We start from the raw sequence: 16,812 nt of genomic DNA, 5'->3' as shown, positions 1-16,812 counted from the left end.
TGAAGGAGAGAAAAATTTACTCTCCACAACGGGTTTACATTCATATGGGTATGGACACGTAGTAGACACGCGTGTGTCTATGCGTATACGTGTTCAAAGCACATATACTTATCGAAGGTAAAAAGAGTACGAGAGAGCTGATTTTACTCGGGCGTTCACGACCTCCGCAGCTGTTGCATAATTTTCTTCGACTCTCTCGCGTCGCGTCTATACTACCGGAACGAAATTCGCTTTACTGCAACACTTCGGCACTCGTCTTATAATGCTAAAGTCACAAGTCGAAGGTGAGCCGAACGAGCCAAGAGTGTCCGAAGAATTTCTCGATTCTTTAATATATCCACGGAAGCGAGAACATATATATATATATATATATATATATATATATATATATATATATATATATAAACCAATCACTCCTTTCTATCAGAAATGCAGCCATTTCGAGAGCTCATTATATAGTCCAACCAAGAGGCAGTGCGTATGAAGTGGCATTACAGTATACCGATGATGACCGAGAACATAGTTAAATATAGCTGAGAAATAGGTCTCTGACCCAGTGATCCCATATTTCCTTTATTCCTCGTCTTCTCGCATAAATTTCATTTATCTTATTTTAAGACAACCAAATAAAGCTCACGTTTGTAAATCGTCACTCGAGAGCGCATTGAAGTCCATATGAAAATTTGCGCATTTAATAAGTTATACCAACTGATAATGACAAAGTGAAACTTAAAAAAGTTCTTATGTATACGCTTGCTTTGTCTCCTTCTCGCACTTTCCTTTCAAACCACTTACGATTACAAGTGCTTTCCATATATATATATATTATTCTATAATTTGATCGGACTTTTTCACCTCTTACGTGGCTTATTTACCTCTCTTATGGCTACTCTTATCACATAATACACTACTTTACAAATGCAATTATTTATGTCAAATATGAAAATAGCTTTTAAGTAATAATAGCAGCATTGCATGCCAATACGAAAACTAATTAACGTTTTACGTAACGCATCTCGCTGTGCTTGTATATACATTTGGAAAACGACGAGTGATATAATTATTCAAATGCCAAATATTAAATATGGACCTTAGTCGCTGTCTTATACATCTGACTCATTAGTATTTGTCCGTGCAAGAATTAAAGAGAAAAAAAGCGCAACATCAAGCATTCGAGCTCATGCCTCACTACTTGTCATTTAGTCCATCTATATAGAGAGTAATTTTGCTCGTTATAAAATCTAGAACGGCCATATCTCCATAAATTCGTAACTTCCTCCGAGTACAGCAGCGCCATAGGCGGAAAGAGGGTGCGAAAGCCGTGGAATTAGATTGTACCAGAATTGCGGGCAAAATGAACCCGACGTCGCGTAATAAATAAATTATGTGTCAGGGAGCTTATTATAAAAGGGGAATCGAGGCATTATGTTTGCAATTCAACGAGCGCGAGCCGCCGTGGTACGGCCATCGTTCTGACGTTGTCATCGTCATTGCCGTCGTCAACGTGGTTTCGCTTTTCGACGCTTTGGTGTACATCTGGAGGAAAAGAGTATATTATTGAGGCTGCGCGCACAGCTGGTCAAGCTCGCCTTGCGATACGCGAAGACCACTTACATACTTGGCTCGAGCTACTCACTCGCTTGGAGAAAGGATGCACGCTCTCTTCTCTCTCTCTCTCTCTCTCTCTCTCTCTCTCTCTCTGTCCCTGCTCACTATTTTTACACAGTGCGACTACTTGCCAGCCAGTTCGTTCGCTCGCTCGCGGCCACCAGCCTGTGCACACGGATACCCGCTGCCGTTGCCGGCGCTGCTGCCGCCGCAGCCGCCGCTGCCGCCGCCGCAGCCGCCGCTGCCGCCGTCGCCGCTTCGGGTCTCTCGCCCCGATGGCTATCTTCGTTTAACACCGCATGCGTGCCCTCGGAAAAAAGCCCTTCGACTACCCGCCATGGACTCCGGCGTAACGAGTCCTGGCCTCCGTATGACTCTTCGCGCGAATCTACGTGCATACATGGAAAGAGGCGCTGCCGCCTCCTTTCAAAAGGAGAAAGAAGCCCCTCCGATGCTCTTTTCTCTCCTCTCCTAACAGCGTAACAAGAACTCGTGCGACTCTGAAAACTTATCGCGAGTATCAGGAAAGATAAAGACTCGACGTGCGTTTTAAAGCTTACCAGCCAACATTTCCAAGCAATTTTTTATTTTTTTCCCAGAGCTTCTTCTCTCTACGAAACTTTCAATTGCTCCGACAGGCAGAAGCGGATTAGTCGGTTACTTTTTTTTCTTCCCGTTGCGAGAGCAAGCCTTTGAGAAAATCCGTGGAAATACTCCCGCGAGTAAGCGATCATTTTTATCTGCTTGACGTGTGAAAACTGAAGGGCAAAGGAGACTGGAAAGCTTTACGATTATTAACACTTACGCCTTTTTGATTTTACAAATGGCGCTCGCGACTCATTTATCAAGCGATTTATCGAGAGGCGCTTAATCGGAGCACGTAAAGCGGTATAAGCATTCGTTTCCTAAAATATGGACCAAGCAATGAATCGAGATAAGGGACGTGATAAGGAGTGCGAGTGCAATTTGATTTCTAATAGGAATTATACGCGGAAGCGTGGCCTCTGCTCTCCCGGAGCGCCCACCTTGGAGCAAACGAGTAACGATAGTCTTTTGTTGCCGAGCAACTATGTCTGTACACACAGCTGTTTACGTCAGCGAAGAGAGTGCATTGATGGAAAGCACTTCGTTGCCGGTCGAAAAGAACAGGATTGATCGCAGCGAGAAAAGCTGTTGGACAACAAGAGAACACGAGTAAATCTCGTCTTTTAAAATCTCCTCTCCTTAGGATTCCAGCAGTCTTCTCTCGACTTTACGAGCTCGAAGGGCAAACTTAACGGCGTAAACGTAATGCTACCGCTTGCCTACTGAAAAAATACTGCAAATGAGCTTGACAAAGCTCGTATCTGCCGTCATAAACTATAAACACGGGCTTTGATGCCTCGTGCGCATAACGAAAACCGAGGACCATCCAAGTTGCCGCCAAAGGGATCGCACACTCCAGGCATTAGAATATCTTATAGCGTAACGGTCACTCCTATGAGGGGCTATGGGCAATGCAGAGGGGCTATTAATGTGTGCGTTTTAGCGGTTGATTTGGACGAGAAAGTAGATCTAGCTGAAGCCCAAAATATGTCACCGCAAAGATACGCGGCTGCTCTCAGATGCACTGGGCCACTAATAAATAATAATTGCTGCTGCTGCTGCTGCTGCTGCTACTGCTGCTGCTGCTGCTGCTACTACTCTCTCTCTTTCTCTCTCTCTCTCTCTCTCTCTCTCTCTCTCTGTCTCTGCTCTCTGCTCTCTCTCTCTCTCTCTGCTCTCTCTCTGTCTCTTTGTCTCTTTCTGTTCTCTGCTCTCTCTCTGCTCTCTGCTCTCTCTGCTCTCTCAATCTCTCTGTCTCAATCTATCTCTCGGTTTCGGATCGCGCCGCACTGGAATAAGCTTGCGAGGCGCTTCTCAAGCAAAAGAAGGTCTATACTCGAAAGTGCAAGTAGTTGCGTAACGGGCACGCGTCACGCGTGACTACCATACACGTAATATAATTCGTGTCCGAGGGAATAAGTCATCGGATTGTTCATTCGTGTATGGGTACTTTGTACTCCTTCGGTTTTGCAAATATCTTCGTTGCTCGTACGCCCACACCCATTGCGACATTGCTTTCGCTAATGAAATCACTTTATCTACAAAACTAATAGTTTAACCTATGACATTACTAATTTGAATAAAGCATCTCATCTCATCACATTTATGTATTCGAAATATAATGCGACTGATGATGGAATTAACAAGGAACGATCGTTATAACTAATTAAAGTGTAGATTCTTAAATATTAAAGACTACGAATCGAAAATCCTGTTCATCGAGGCTGTTTAAGAAATATTAAAAATTGAATAACAATTCTCAAGAGATATATTATTTATTAATTAATGAAACGGATTTGTAGTAAGCGTGGATAAAATATTTTGCGATATTAAAATATATTAGAATTATAATTCGTATTGTATAGAAAGAAAAGCGGTAGCGTAAATTAAAAATTACAAGGACAGATTACAATATTAGCAGGACGATGATTACAATAAGGTCGGTTACAATTTTAACTACATAAATTTTGCTCATCAGTTCGATAATTATTATCTTTGTTAAATGATGTAAAAGTGCATGCAGTTCTTATCTTTTGGAGTATTGAGCCAAGGGAAATTTTGCATCGAAATACGATACAATAAATGCATTTTTTATTTAGAAATACCCGTCCATATTATTAAATTATTAAACGTTTCTGCACCGCATCGAAGTATATTATGACGAAAATATTGGAATGCAAGAAAACAGCACGCGAGGCTGCGTGTATATACATTCTCGCAAAACTATAATTATTACAGCATCCGTATACTTTATGAATCGAAATTTCTTTAACGATTTTGTTATTTTTAGTAAAAGATGGCTCTTTAAAAATGAAATGTTCATCTTATTTATTTTTAAAAAATATAATTTTTTTAATGGAATACTGTAATAGCCTCTTGATGAAGGGAAGGTCTACATTTATTTATAATCACGCAAAGTGTATCATGCAGACTGAAGGAAAAACTATGTCTGATCCAGATAAAAAAAAAAGTAGTTCTGCAATCGAAAATAACATATACTAAGAATCCTTATTGTAACGTACATAAAATATACACTCCAATAGCTTTCCAATAATAATAATATTGTTATATTTGATGGAATTCACAATAGTATGAGCTATTTGTATATTTATTAAATTTTTTGTTTAATTTAATTTAATTTAATTTAATTTTATTCTATTCTATTCTATTCTATTCTATTCTATTCTATTCTATTCTATTCTATTTTATTTTATTTTATTTTATTGTTTAGCCTATAATTAGCAGTCAATATTTTATAATTATCCAAAAACAAATGTTGGATATTAATCAGCAGCGAAATTTTGTAATGCCTCAATTATTATCGTTATATAAATTAATGATGCAACAACATACATGGGAACATGTGTCGAAGATTATTAGTTTTCATAAATCTGCGTGATTACTCATGTAACCCAGTCATTCAATTGCACATGTTTGTTAATGATCAACAAGTTTACAAATATTCTAATACGATAGAGGTCTTTGAGTTGCCCCTTCAGCCGCCAATCGGATAAATGTTATAGTTCACGAGATAATCGCTACTAATATCATTAGCCTTGAACTCAAAATCAATTCTTAAAAAAGCTTCTAGTAAAAATTTAACACACACACACAAACACGATATCTATTTAAGTAATCGACTATTTTTATTAGAAATGAGTTTTATTTAGTTGGCGATGAATTCAGTGATAATTTATACCATTGACGTAATAATTAATAATGTATCGCGATGTAATAATTAATAGTTAATAATGACGTAATGTATTGTATTTGTAGTAATAGAAATTCCGTGCCTGTTCATTATCAAATTTCTAAACTATATATTCTCTTTAATTATCAAATATATGTTATTTGAATGCATTTGTAATATAAATTAACAAGCATCTAATGCAAAGTTATAAGTATACAGACAGACTAGAATGATATATTATATAGTAGACAAAGTTCATTCTGGCCCATCTGACAATTACTTTACATTACATTAGCTTTAGATTATAATATTAATAATAAATTTATTCATATTAACATAGGCAATCCATCCTTCCTTTTTATTAGGAATGCAGTTTTTCAGTATTTATAATGATCTTTGTTACCGTAAAAAATCTCAAATCTTATTGATCGAATAATAGAAAATTAAAACATAATAAATTCTATGGCACAGCGTAACAAGAAAGTTAAGTAGTTAGTTACGTTTTAATTAAAGCGCTGTGTATAACGATACCATAGCAAAGATTAAATCGTCTTGATATATAGCCACGTAATTGTGTTCTATAACCCGTTATGTCTTTGTAAGCACGTTGATTTCGAAATTTTACTGTTGACTTTAGAATATTTTTTATTTCAGAGATCGCTTGTACAAATTCTTTGCCTTTAAATTTCCACTCAATCGGAATAGCAAGATGGTTGATTATAGATTTTGATTGCTGACTTAAAGCGCATGAAATTTAAAAGATGATAACATTTAAGTTAATTATAAAATTAAAAATTAACGCTTTACGATTTTTCTTATCAATGATTTTTCTTACTTAAGTTTAAAATAGTGAAATAAAAATATCTATCAATATTACCAATCATATTCCCTCCTATTACACAATTAGCATTATATAAATATTTTTTTATTATTTAAAATTCTTATTAAACAAAAAGTTAATAATCGACAATGTATTTGAGTAAAAACAATAATTTGCTAATGCACACTAGTGCAATGAGATGCATGACAAGATTATTTATCAGACTAGAAAATGCTATAAGCCTTAAATAGCACGGATCGGCAAATCTCTTAGCCGAACAATTTAATTGTCCTTTAATTTGTGAAAAATTGAGGGCGATTAAAGGTGTCCCGGTGGCAAGGTATTTCACTCTTGCCGTAACTCTAGCGCGATTAAAACATGTTAATTAATCGATTTGCTGGCACAGCTAAGCAAACGTACTCATAAACAAAGCCAATGCGTTAAGCGTTCGCGTCTGGTTTATTCACGCCGGACAATTTAATAAAGCATCGGCCCGATCGAACAACATTACGCCATTAAAGGCCGTTAATAATACGCAACAAGCAATTCCTCTTTATCGAAAGGCACGGTCAGTGGTTGAGGGACCGCCAGGCTTTCATCAGGAGCCCTGTCATTCCTCGATGAGAATCTAATCACCTGGAAGCTTTACCGGGAATCCGGTATCAGGTTGTTCCCGCGAGTGCGAGTGCGACTGCGAGCTTCGGCTACGCCACCTATTTGATTGCGAAAAAGGGTCTCTTTTAATCGCCACGTGTTGGATGGGCTTTTTTTGATCGTCCAACTAGAATTCCACACTCATTAAACTCTGGTGCATGGGAAGCTTATGCCAATAGCTCGCGATCAGGGCAAAAGCTGACTAACAGCTGTGGCTTTGTTAATAATTTTGTTTCTTATAGTTGGGTTAAATTACAGAGCAGAGCAACTAGCCTTTCACACTTCTTCCATCGCGGATATCGTAAAGTTATTAATTAATACGATAAACAAAGCTTGGGCAGAAAAGCTGCCGAATTCATTAGCCATTAAGAAACTTCGTTCTTTTACTTGTACACATGCGAGTTGCGCCGCTACGATAAATAATTATGTCGGCGCGCTCCTCCTACTCCAATTGCTACTGTCTTCTCGTACATTCATACTAGCATTTACGCAATTTTCCGATTATCGATTTTCTTATATTCCACGATAAAATTGATCCTACATTCTCTCTCTCTCTCTCTCTCTCTCTCTCTCTCTCTCTCTCTCTCTATCAACAATCAAATATTAAAGTACAAATAATAGTTGATTGTTGATAGTTAAAAAGAAAATCAGGATCCCATCCTCCTTCCTCTCTACGAAACGGTTTCATTGCCTTCTTGGATATTTAAAGGAGTTTTTGCTTATTGCCAACAGCATTTTCACGCGATAGAGACTGTGGAAAATTGCCTTGCACATTTGAGTCTTTGTTGCTTGATATTAAACGAGAAAAATGTCGATCAAGATCGCTTCGCTTGAGTTTGAAAAGTTGTCTCTTACTTTCTAAACCTGCATCGGCATTAGGGATTATCGCAAACAGTTTCTACTTCCATTTATCTGCTTTTATATATAAGTTTCTCAAATCTTCTTCAAAGATATCGGTATAGATACCGAAAAAGGCACAAAATCATTTTCTTTCAAACGGCATGAATTTTCTCGATTTAAATAGTTGAATTTAAAACGATAAAAAGTTGAAAACGGGAATTAATTTAATCTTTGATGTGGAAAATGGGGATGGCTTTGTTAAATAATAATGCTTATTATAAATCCCAACTTCCATATGTGATAATACAGTTTCGGCCACTGACACTAAACGTACTAAAGAAAAAGCAAAAAATAAATAAGAAAAAATAGATGAAAAATTATTGCGCACAAGGGATCCACCTTGATTAGTAGTTAATAAGCTATCGATCGGCCTTAGAGACATGCTGAGCGTTGAGTTTGGCTCGCCGGGGTGCGGAACCCCAACTCCAAAACTCCCGAGGCGAGGAGGAGCAGTAGCGACCTCGTAACCTCGGCTTGAAACTACCAAAACGGCACACTACAGGAGCTGTCTCGTTCGCGAGCTCGCGGAAATCCGGGCGCATGACACAGGGGGACAACATACGGGCCTCGGTGAGCCGATCTCTCGGTTCCTCGGTTACAGCGGAAAATCGCCGATATTGTATTACGAGGGGAGGCCGGGCATCTTGCTGGGCCCAAAGACACCATCGGCGATTTGCGCCGTCGATTCGCCACGGACTCTAATTGATCCGAGCATTGGCCGAGGACCACTCGCCGGTCAATATCTAAATCGACTGGCCATTCCTGTTCCGACTACTACGCGCTGGTACTCACCATACAGGAGTTCGGCTCGTCGACTCTCGTCGCGGAGCGTAAGGACTCGTGCCGAGCGGCTGCAATCCACCCCAACGACGCCTTCTCCTTCGCTGTCCTGCCGCGAAGAGTCTGCTTTCCCGATCCCTCTCCTCGTGCACTTTCTCGCAGATTCGTTTGGGGCTCACTCTCCCCGGGCACCTCCTTTTCGTATCCGTACTGCAAAGGGCGGTGATGGCGGTCGGAGGCTGGACGCGCGGTCTCTCGGCGCCGATCTCCTCCGTAAGCCGGGCGCACGTACGACTCCGGTATCCGTGCGAGCGGCAGCGGCAACGAGAACGAGAACGAGAACCAGGACGAGGACGAGGACGAGGACAGAGGGAGGTGGGGCAGGGACGGGGATGCCGATCGATGGCCAGGGCACGCGCGCGCGACTCGGTGCGCGAACGCGGAGAAACTGGTAGGCGACCGAACGGAGCGCGGGTTCAGCGCCCGACTGAACCGAGGATGCAATCGGCCGCACCGCCATGGCCATCGTCCGCGGCTCTTTCTCTCTCTCCCTCTCCGGTGGACCCCTGGCGGGTTGCCGTTGCTGGCGCGCCGTGGCGTTGCCTCGTGCACTGCGGCCGGGCAGCCCGACCCTCCCCCTTCACCGCGCCCGCCGCTCGCGGCAACCCCGCCCCCACCGAGCCCGACACGACCATCGGACAAAGCGGGTGCGCGCGCACCGACGCGTTCCATCGCCCCCACCGCCCGGGAGCCACCGGAGCGCGGCGCCACCGAACGAGCGCCGCTGTTACCGAGCCCGTGGACGGGCCGGTGCACCGGGTCCTCGGTAGGCCCCTCGCTCGCGACCCGGCACGGGTTCTCCCCCGGGCTTTATAAAGCGAGGCGGCGCGATATTTGCATTGCGCGCGATCGCGCGCGTTAATGACTACCTGCCGCTGCCCTCTGCACGTACCCCCGGTACCGCCGAGAGGAAGCTGGGAATTAAACTCTGCTGCGCTTTTTTGTATCGGAGAACGCGCGCCAATGGGATAGGTGTGACGAAGCGGCGGGCGGGCGGGCAGGAGGAAGGGAGGCGCAAAAGAGAGCTAGAAAAAGAAATTGGGATAACAGAGAGAAATGAAGGTAATAATGTAGCGTGCAGTAGCTCCGAGGCATCCGTTATCCGGTGCGCGGATGGCCGAGTCCGTATCCGTGCTGCTGAGGTCAGTGGTCCACGCTTCGGACGGAGGAGGCGAAGGAGCGCTGCTTGCTCTGTTGCTTAGCCCCGAAGGCGAACGAATCGCGACTATTCCCGACACTACCGCGGCTCCCGACGCCCTGACTCCCGCGACTCCCCGACTGCCAACGGGGCCCTAACAAATCATTACACCGTATACGCACCCCATACTATATGCCCACATTCTAAATTATTATAGGCTTTTTCATTTTTAATTAATTAATTAATTAATTAATTAATTATTTTCCTGCTTGGTGTCCAATGACATTATGTAGCCATCGGCTCGTTTAAATGCACCCGACCTAAGTCACGTCCCGACTCGCAGACATTTTTCACCTTCAAAATTTTAAGATACCATGGAAGATAAATAAGAATCTATTTTATAGACGTGTAGACTAGCAGTGGTCATCCTTCATCGCTACAATGTCCATTAAAGGCAAAAGTATCTTATAGTATACGAAGTAATCCTATGAGCAATACCGATAATTTGTTAAACATACTTTCGTACGAGGAAAATAATGCGAGCTTAAAGTGAAAACGTTTTTAATTTATTAACATTCTTAAGTAATACTTAAGTTTATAAATTAACTCGGCTATAATAGCATATTCTTTGCGTAACCAGTCGGCGTCAATTGATAATAAATCATTTGTGTCAAGTCCATCAAATTAAATAAAATGGTAAAGTTTTTTAAAACGATACTTTAGGGGATTATTTTACGAGAACTGTCTCTTAAGAACTGCAACCATATTTGTCTTCTTTATTTTTCTTTTGAAACTAACACTAATAGGAATAATAATAGTATTTGAAATAATAAACGATTATGGGAAATAGCCGACGACTTATCTTCTTAATGTTTATTTACAATACTTCCAAATGTATTCCTTCAAATTTTATGCATATTTCGATTAATAGAATTGTTATTTAAAGTGCCGGCATTTTATCGTACGCGTACGCACATATTTTCACTCGATATTTCTATCATCTATTTACATAACCTATTTTAAGAATTAATAACTTCATTTTATTTTCAAAATCATAACTATTATATCTGGTTGCATGGGCAATATTTCTATCCGTCTAAATATATGAAACTTAAATACAAATTTATGCCCACAAACATAAAATATGATCTGTAAAGTCTTGAATGTAATAGCTTTTAATTATTATAGAAACTTTTACAGATTATCTATAATTTTATTACTCATTTTAATGTGCAATGCCAATGTTTAATTACTAAAATTTTTTCTACGCGTAAATATTTTTGTTATTTCAATACTCGCAGTAACAAATACAATTTAAATTCCATTCCCCTTACCTAAAAAATTAATGAAAAACATATACAATATATTTTTTACAATTAAATAAGTGTTTTCATTTTTTAATCGCTTTTACGCGAAGTAATTTTATTTAACTAAGGATATGGAAATAATTATTAATTACGCGTTCTAAATTACCGTACCCCTTACGTGCTATTGAATATAAAACATATACGCTATATTTATTTGTCAATTAATACATTTGACTCGCTCAATTTTTATTATAATAATTGTGACAAATTTGCACTTTATAGGAATTAAAGTTATAAATAGTACTCACAAAAAAAAAAAGTAATTTAATAAATGAAATAAAGTTAAAGCACCAACGATACATTAATGAACTAATGATAACACGATTAGTTTTCAAACATACAAATATATTTATTGATGTGCGTCACTTTAAAAAAGTAAATGCAAATTATTATTTTTAACGTTGAATGTTTTATATTTCATTCTACAATCAGCGAGTTAATAAACGTATAAATACTAATATTGAAAATGAAATTTCCGACATTTTTCAATAATTCATTAAAATAAACAATAAAATTTCGCTAACTATTAATTTTCGTTACATTATACACCTATTTCGGTTTTTTGCAATCAATTTTTAGCAATGTCGTTACTATCAGCAAGTGTTTACGCGCGCATAAACATGTGCACATATGCATTAGTCAAAGGCAGTGACATGCGAAGAAAGAAGGTCTTACGTAGAGTATATAACCTAAAACAGCAAAGTATATTTATTATTCAGATTTGGAAAACATTTGATTTTACCAAAATTCTTTTATTATATTAATTATAGTATGTGAATTAAGTTACATTTTTTTTCTAATCCGAAACATCATTTTAACGTGATTTTTTTAAAGCGTTCATGTTTTAGGTTATGATTAATTAGTCGTTAATAATACATTTCCAACCTTCGAATTGAAGAAATTAATATTTCGTAATTCACTGTGAAATTAAAATTAGTAAATACGATATTATACAAAATAGTTTGAAAAATAATATTTTTTATTAAAACAACTAAAATTCAACTACTTAAATAGCTTAACATAACTTTAAATATATCCAAGAAATTGTATGAAATCTATAAATTATAGAAATGTTACTGGAAGAAGAAAAATCACGATATTCTTAAATTAAAAAACGTTTTCATTATGTATGGAATTTATATTCGATAATTTATAAAAGTATAGTAAAAATAAATACAATGTTTGATTATTAAATAAACTATGGACTTTTATTTTCATGCGCCTTAAATATTTTACATTAAAAGATAAATGTTAAGGAAAAAGGTATGCAAAGATTTGTGAATCGTGAAACATCTATTAAGTTACAAAATAGCATACTTGATTATACATATTACTATTATTTCCACTCTGCTACTTAAATTAAAATGAAATAATTTTATTTACTTATTTATTTTGTCCTCGCAGTTTTTTGTTCAACGACTTAATGGAAAGAAGTCATATGAAAATTTAAAACATAATATTGTATTGGACATATGGGTGAGTAGCAAACAAGTGAGTGCAACAAAAAATACAATTTAATAATCAAAAGAATTTTAAGTTTAAAAAAAATTTTCTTTTTAAAAGCCTAAAGATAAGGAACCCACTTTACCACATTATTGGATATTTATTAAAATTTCATCCAGTCATCTAATTTTTATTTAACTTCCTTTTTAATTAAGCATTGAAATTACATTAGAAAAATAATTGTTTAATGAGTTACATGATGTTTTTTAGTAAATTTGAATTTTATTATTGCGATAGAGCCTGGATTTTCCCTCCAATACTCATTTAATTATTTCATTACTTCATTCTTTAAAATTAATTTATAATTATTAATAGAATAGCAAGATAGAATATAACTTATATTTTATTATATTTTTCAAATTTATGTAAATAATAATTGCTTATTATTTGGAAAAATAAAAAATAAAAAATGTTTTGATGGTTTAAAAACACAAACATACATATTATTACATTTTCGTTTAAATAAAATTTTATATACAATGTTATACGCTTAAGTTATGTTTTTTTTTTTTGTTTAATTTTTATTTTTAGAAACAATTTTATACAGCAGTAAATTATATTTTCCTATTTAAAGGGAAGATAATGCTTAACTTTACTATATTTTTCTATTAAAAGTATAAAAATGTAAAAAATGAAATTAAAATTATATTAGAAATAGTGGAAATTTATAGTGTTTTTCAATTAATTTCCAATGATATATTATAATAAAATGTTGAAAGTTGTTTAAGAAAAAAAAAAATGCTTTAAATATTATTTTAAATCTATGTTGTAATGTTTTTGAATAACTTTATCTTCAAATAGAAGAAAAACATAATATCATAAACTCATAAATATCTATATATCAGTACTGAAATTTTTAATTTACATCAGTGATTTTATTACAGTTAAAAAATAAATATAATTACCAAAATTCTATATGATAGTACCAGAAGATAAAGTCTTAAATATTAGTAAACTGTTTTTTAAACCTAAACTATTTTAATATTATATTTATCTTTTATTATTCGTCTCAATATACAATTTTCATGAAAGTACGAAAAAAAAATCGATTATAACTTTGCTGTAATATTTTAAGTGCAATAGTTTTCGACACTTTCGCAGTGCTATCACTATAGACGCAAAAACAGAACTTGGTTTTCCATTATTCTCACCCATTGAGGCAAACATTTTAACATTTTAAGTCAGCCAGAAGTATTATTTCGGATAATTTCTTATTCAACTTCTCCTTAATTTATAAAACAACTTATCTAAGTAATTATCAGATGTTGGAGATAAGTTCTGTGCGATTCCTACCGAGGTTATTTATCTTTGACTTTTACAGACAAGGATAAAACTATAGTCGGGAAGTTATTTTTAGATTACGAATACTATTTGTCGATAGCTGCTTCCAAATTCAGACGTCTGCTTCTATCGCAATTCTGTATCGTTTAATTTATCAATTAACTTATTCATTCGTTAAAAGTAACTTTTAATTGTTTGCAATTATAAAGGATTTGTTAAAATGTATTCGCCTAGTGTTACTTTTATTCTTAAATCGGATCTATTCCGTATAACATTTGTAATGCACTTAACTATTACTTAAGTATTAATTACTCTGGATTATACGTACATATAAGACTGGTGGTCGCCATCTTCATTATTAAAATCTCGTTGTTATCATTAGTCATAGTATGGAGTTAGTTGAATGCACAAAATTATAGAAATATATCTATTCTTAAATACGATTTAGTTTAATTTTTTTTATAATCGACGCCGTTTTTATGCATCTTTCAAATGATAATCATCATTTTTTTATGTTACTACGATCTATCCTCTTTTTTTATGGGATTTTTTTTTTGAAGATAGAGATTGAATGAAACTGAAAACTTGAACTTGAAACAATATTAGCTGTTTTTTCTCAGTTAATTTTTGTAATTGTAATTGATAAAGCAAATACGATGCCTTAACTCATTTTTCAATACTATGACATTTGCATATAAGATAGTACGTTTTTCATTGTTCCTTCCGTTAGACTTGCAATTTTTGTAAGAATTTTGTATTAAATGACTAAATAATTATTACCTAAGATAGAAATTCTTAATAAATCGATGTATAACTTTGTATAATGGTTTTTTAATTATGGAAATTGTCGAGTAAATTAATCAGACAAATAACATGCAAAACAAAAAATTGTTATAAAAATATGGATTAAAAAAATATTTGTATTTGTTTTTAACACTGATTGTCTCGGAGCCTGTTGAATTGTTTAATATTTGAAAATGGTATTCATTTTAACGAACAATTATTTAATTCAATAGTGCATGAATACAGGGCTGAAATATACTACAAAATGGTTTTTTCCATTGTTTAACACGATACATTTAGTTACAAACAATTATCTTGATAGGAAAGTAAATTAAAAAAGCCGTATTTAAGCATAATTTTTCAAAATAAGGAATCATCGATATGAACGATAATATTTATTTTTTATTAATCAAATGAAATGTAACGGTCATAAGCGTGCTCTCGCGCTAATATTTTTCTAGGAATTTCAGACTTAAACCACTCAAGTTGTTGCTGTTATTAATTTAAAAATTTCATGAAATTCTTCGCGGAAACGAGTTTCAATCTCCATTTGATTGTCATTTAATCTATTCATGGAATCGCAGTTCTCAAATTTATTTTATTTTTTTTTTTTTTTTGATCGGTGTAAAGAAAAGATATTGGGAGTGAAAAATTTTCCTATATTCTTAAGACACTTCAATCATCGGAAGATAAAAACTTCGTTTTTTTTCTTCATACTACGATTTATAGACGACGAATTGGATATAAAAAAAAATTATACCTTATTTTGGCTAAAGATCAATTATTTCCATTCACCAACACTCGAATATACGTCTCCTAATTAAATCTGATTTTTTATCTTCATTCTTCCTCGTTAATCCTTACCGATTTTTTTATTCTTACTTTTTATCATTGTCCCCTTTTTTCTCCTTTAATACTGTCTAGTTTTCATTGAAAATAAAAGTTGCATAGAAAATCAGTTGCTTCTTCAGCGTTTCTTTTATTATGATTTTATAAACATTGTTGATTTTCGAAAGTGCGTTGGCACGAGTTAAATTAAAATTCGTAACATCTAAGAATTATTGAAACACCACCACTTATTATTTTAAGATCTCCAGCATCCATACGAATAATGCTTGCGATTCACTTTTCTGTACTTATTGGAATTTGACGAATTACATACAGTTTCACCTTTCCACTATAGTTCAATACTTTTTTGATTGTAATCCGAGACAAGAAGCGGATGTTAAACTGAATAGAAAAACATTCATACCGATACATGTATCTATATATATATATATATATATATATATATTTATTTATTTATTTATTTATTTACATATGCGTATAACAATATATTTAGTTTCTACCCGTTTATCCCTCTTTCTCTCTCTTTCGAGGCGTGACTTGCCATCTTGCTTTGCTATATAAAAATAGCGTTTGAGTATAAACAAATATAAGAGTACCAATGATTTAACATCGTTTTTTCATTTTTTCTTTCGTTGCTTTCGGTCACACTCAAGCAGTCCATTGTGTCCAGCTCTCCTCTCCTCTCCTTAGCGATGGCGCTCGAGTCATTTCACGTTTGCCGTATTGCAAGTTTCGACTTTCTGTGCGTTTGATGACGGTCACATTAAATCCTATCGAGTCACTAATCAGAGATTAAAAATGGCAGGACTTGGATGGATGGATTTTAATTCGAGCTTATACAATGTGCTCACCGCGAACTCTAGGCTAAAAATTTCTAATACTTTTTTTTTCTCGGCTACCGAGGCTCCGATTGGTATTGAAGATAATTGAATCGATCTGCGAGTCTACTGCGAAGCTCAGGTAAGATGCCCGTTTTTTATCAGCGTCGATCGCTTTTTTCCTAAACGATTGTATGCATGTGTGGAACACGTGCTTCCTGCCACTTATCTTCTCTCTCTCTCTCTCTCTCTCTCTCTCTCACCGTTCCATCGGTCTCACTCCCTTTCTCTCGCCCGTAGTGTATAAGCATATGATGATACTCTTTCGTCACTATCAGCTGATATTATTCTTTTGAATCAGTTGAAATAACTGTTATATTTAGTTTCAATGGTTCGTATGTTCTATCTGATTCCCTTGAACAAACTTCCTTACTCGATAAATATTTACAAAAATCTAATTCTGTCGATTAATTAAA

General features: G+C 35.8%; 1 protein-coding gene across 1 annotated transcript in view; it reads right to left on the bottom strand.

Annotated features, from left to right (window-relative positions):
• Nucleotides 1-9,137, bottom strand: part of LOC105363934 (dual specificity tyrosine-phosphorylation-regulated kinase 2) — a 153,856-nt gene extending 144,719 nt beyond the window's left edge. The window contains 1 exon segment of the mRNA XM_011501747.1: nucleotides 8,550-9,137. The gene's annotated coding sequence lies outside the window, so the exon portion shown is untranslated.
• Between the last annotated feature and the right edge of the window lie 7,675 nt (nucleotides 9,138-16,812).

This window comes from Ceratosolen solmsi, unplaced genomic scaffold, assembly GCF_000503995.2.
Source record: "Ceratosolen solmsi marchali unplaced genomic scaffold, CerSol_1.0 scaffold23, whole genome shotgun sequence".
NCBI classification, from domain to species: domain Eukaryota; kingdom Metazoa; phylum Arthropoda; class Insecta; order Hymenoptera; family Agaonidae; genus Ceratosolen; species Ceratosolen solmsi.
Note: the sequence above shows the minus strand (reverse complement) of the source record. Positions and strands in the feature narration are given on the sequence as shown.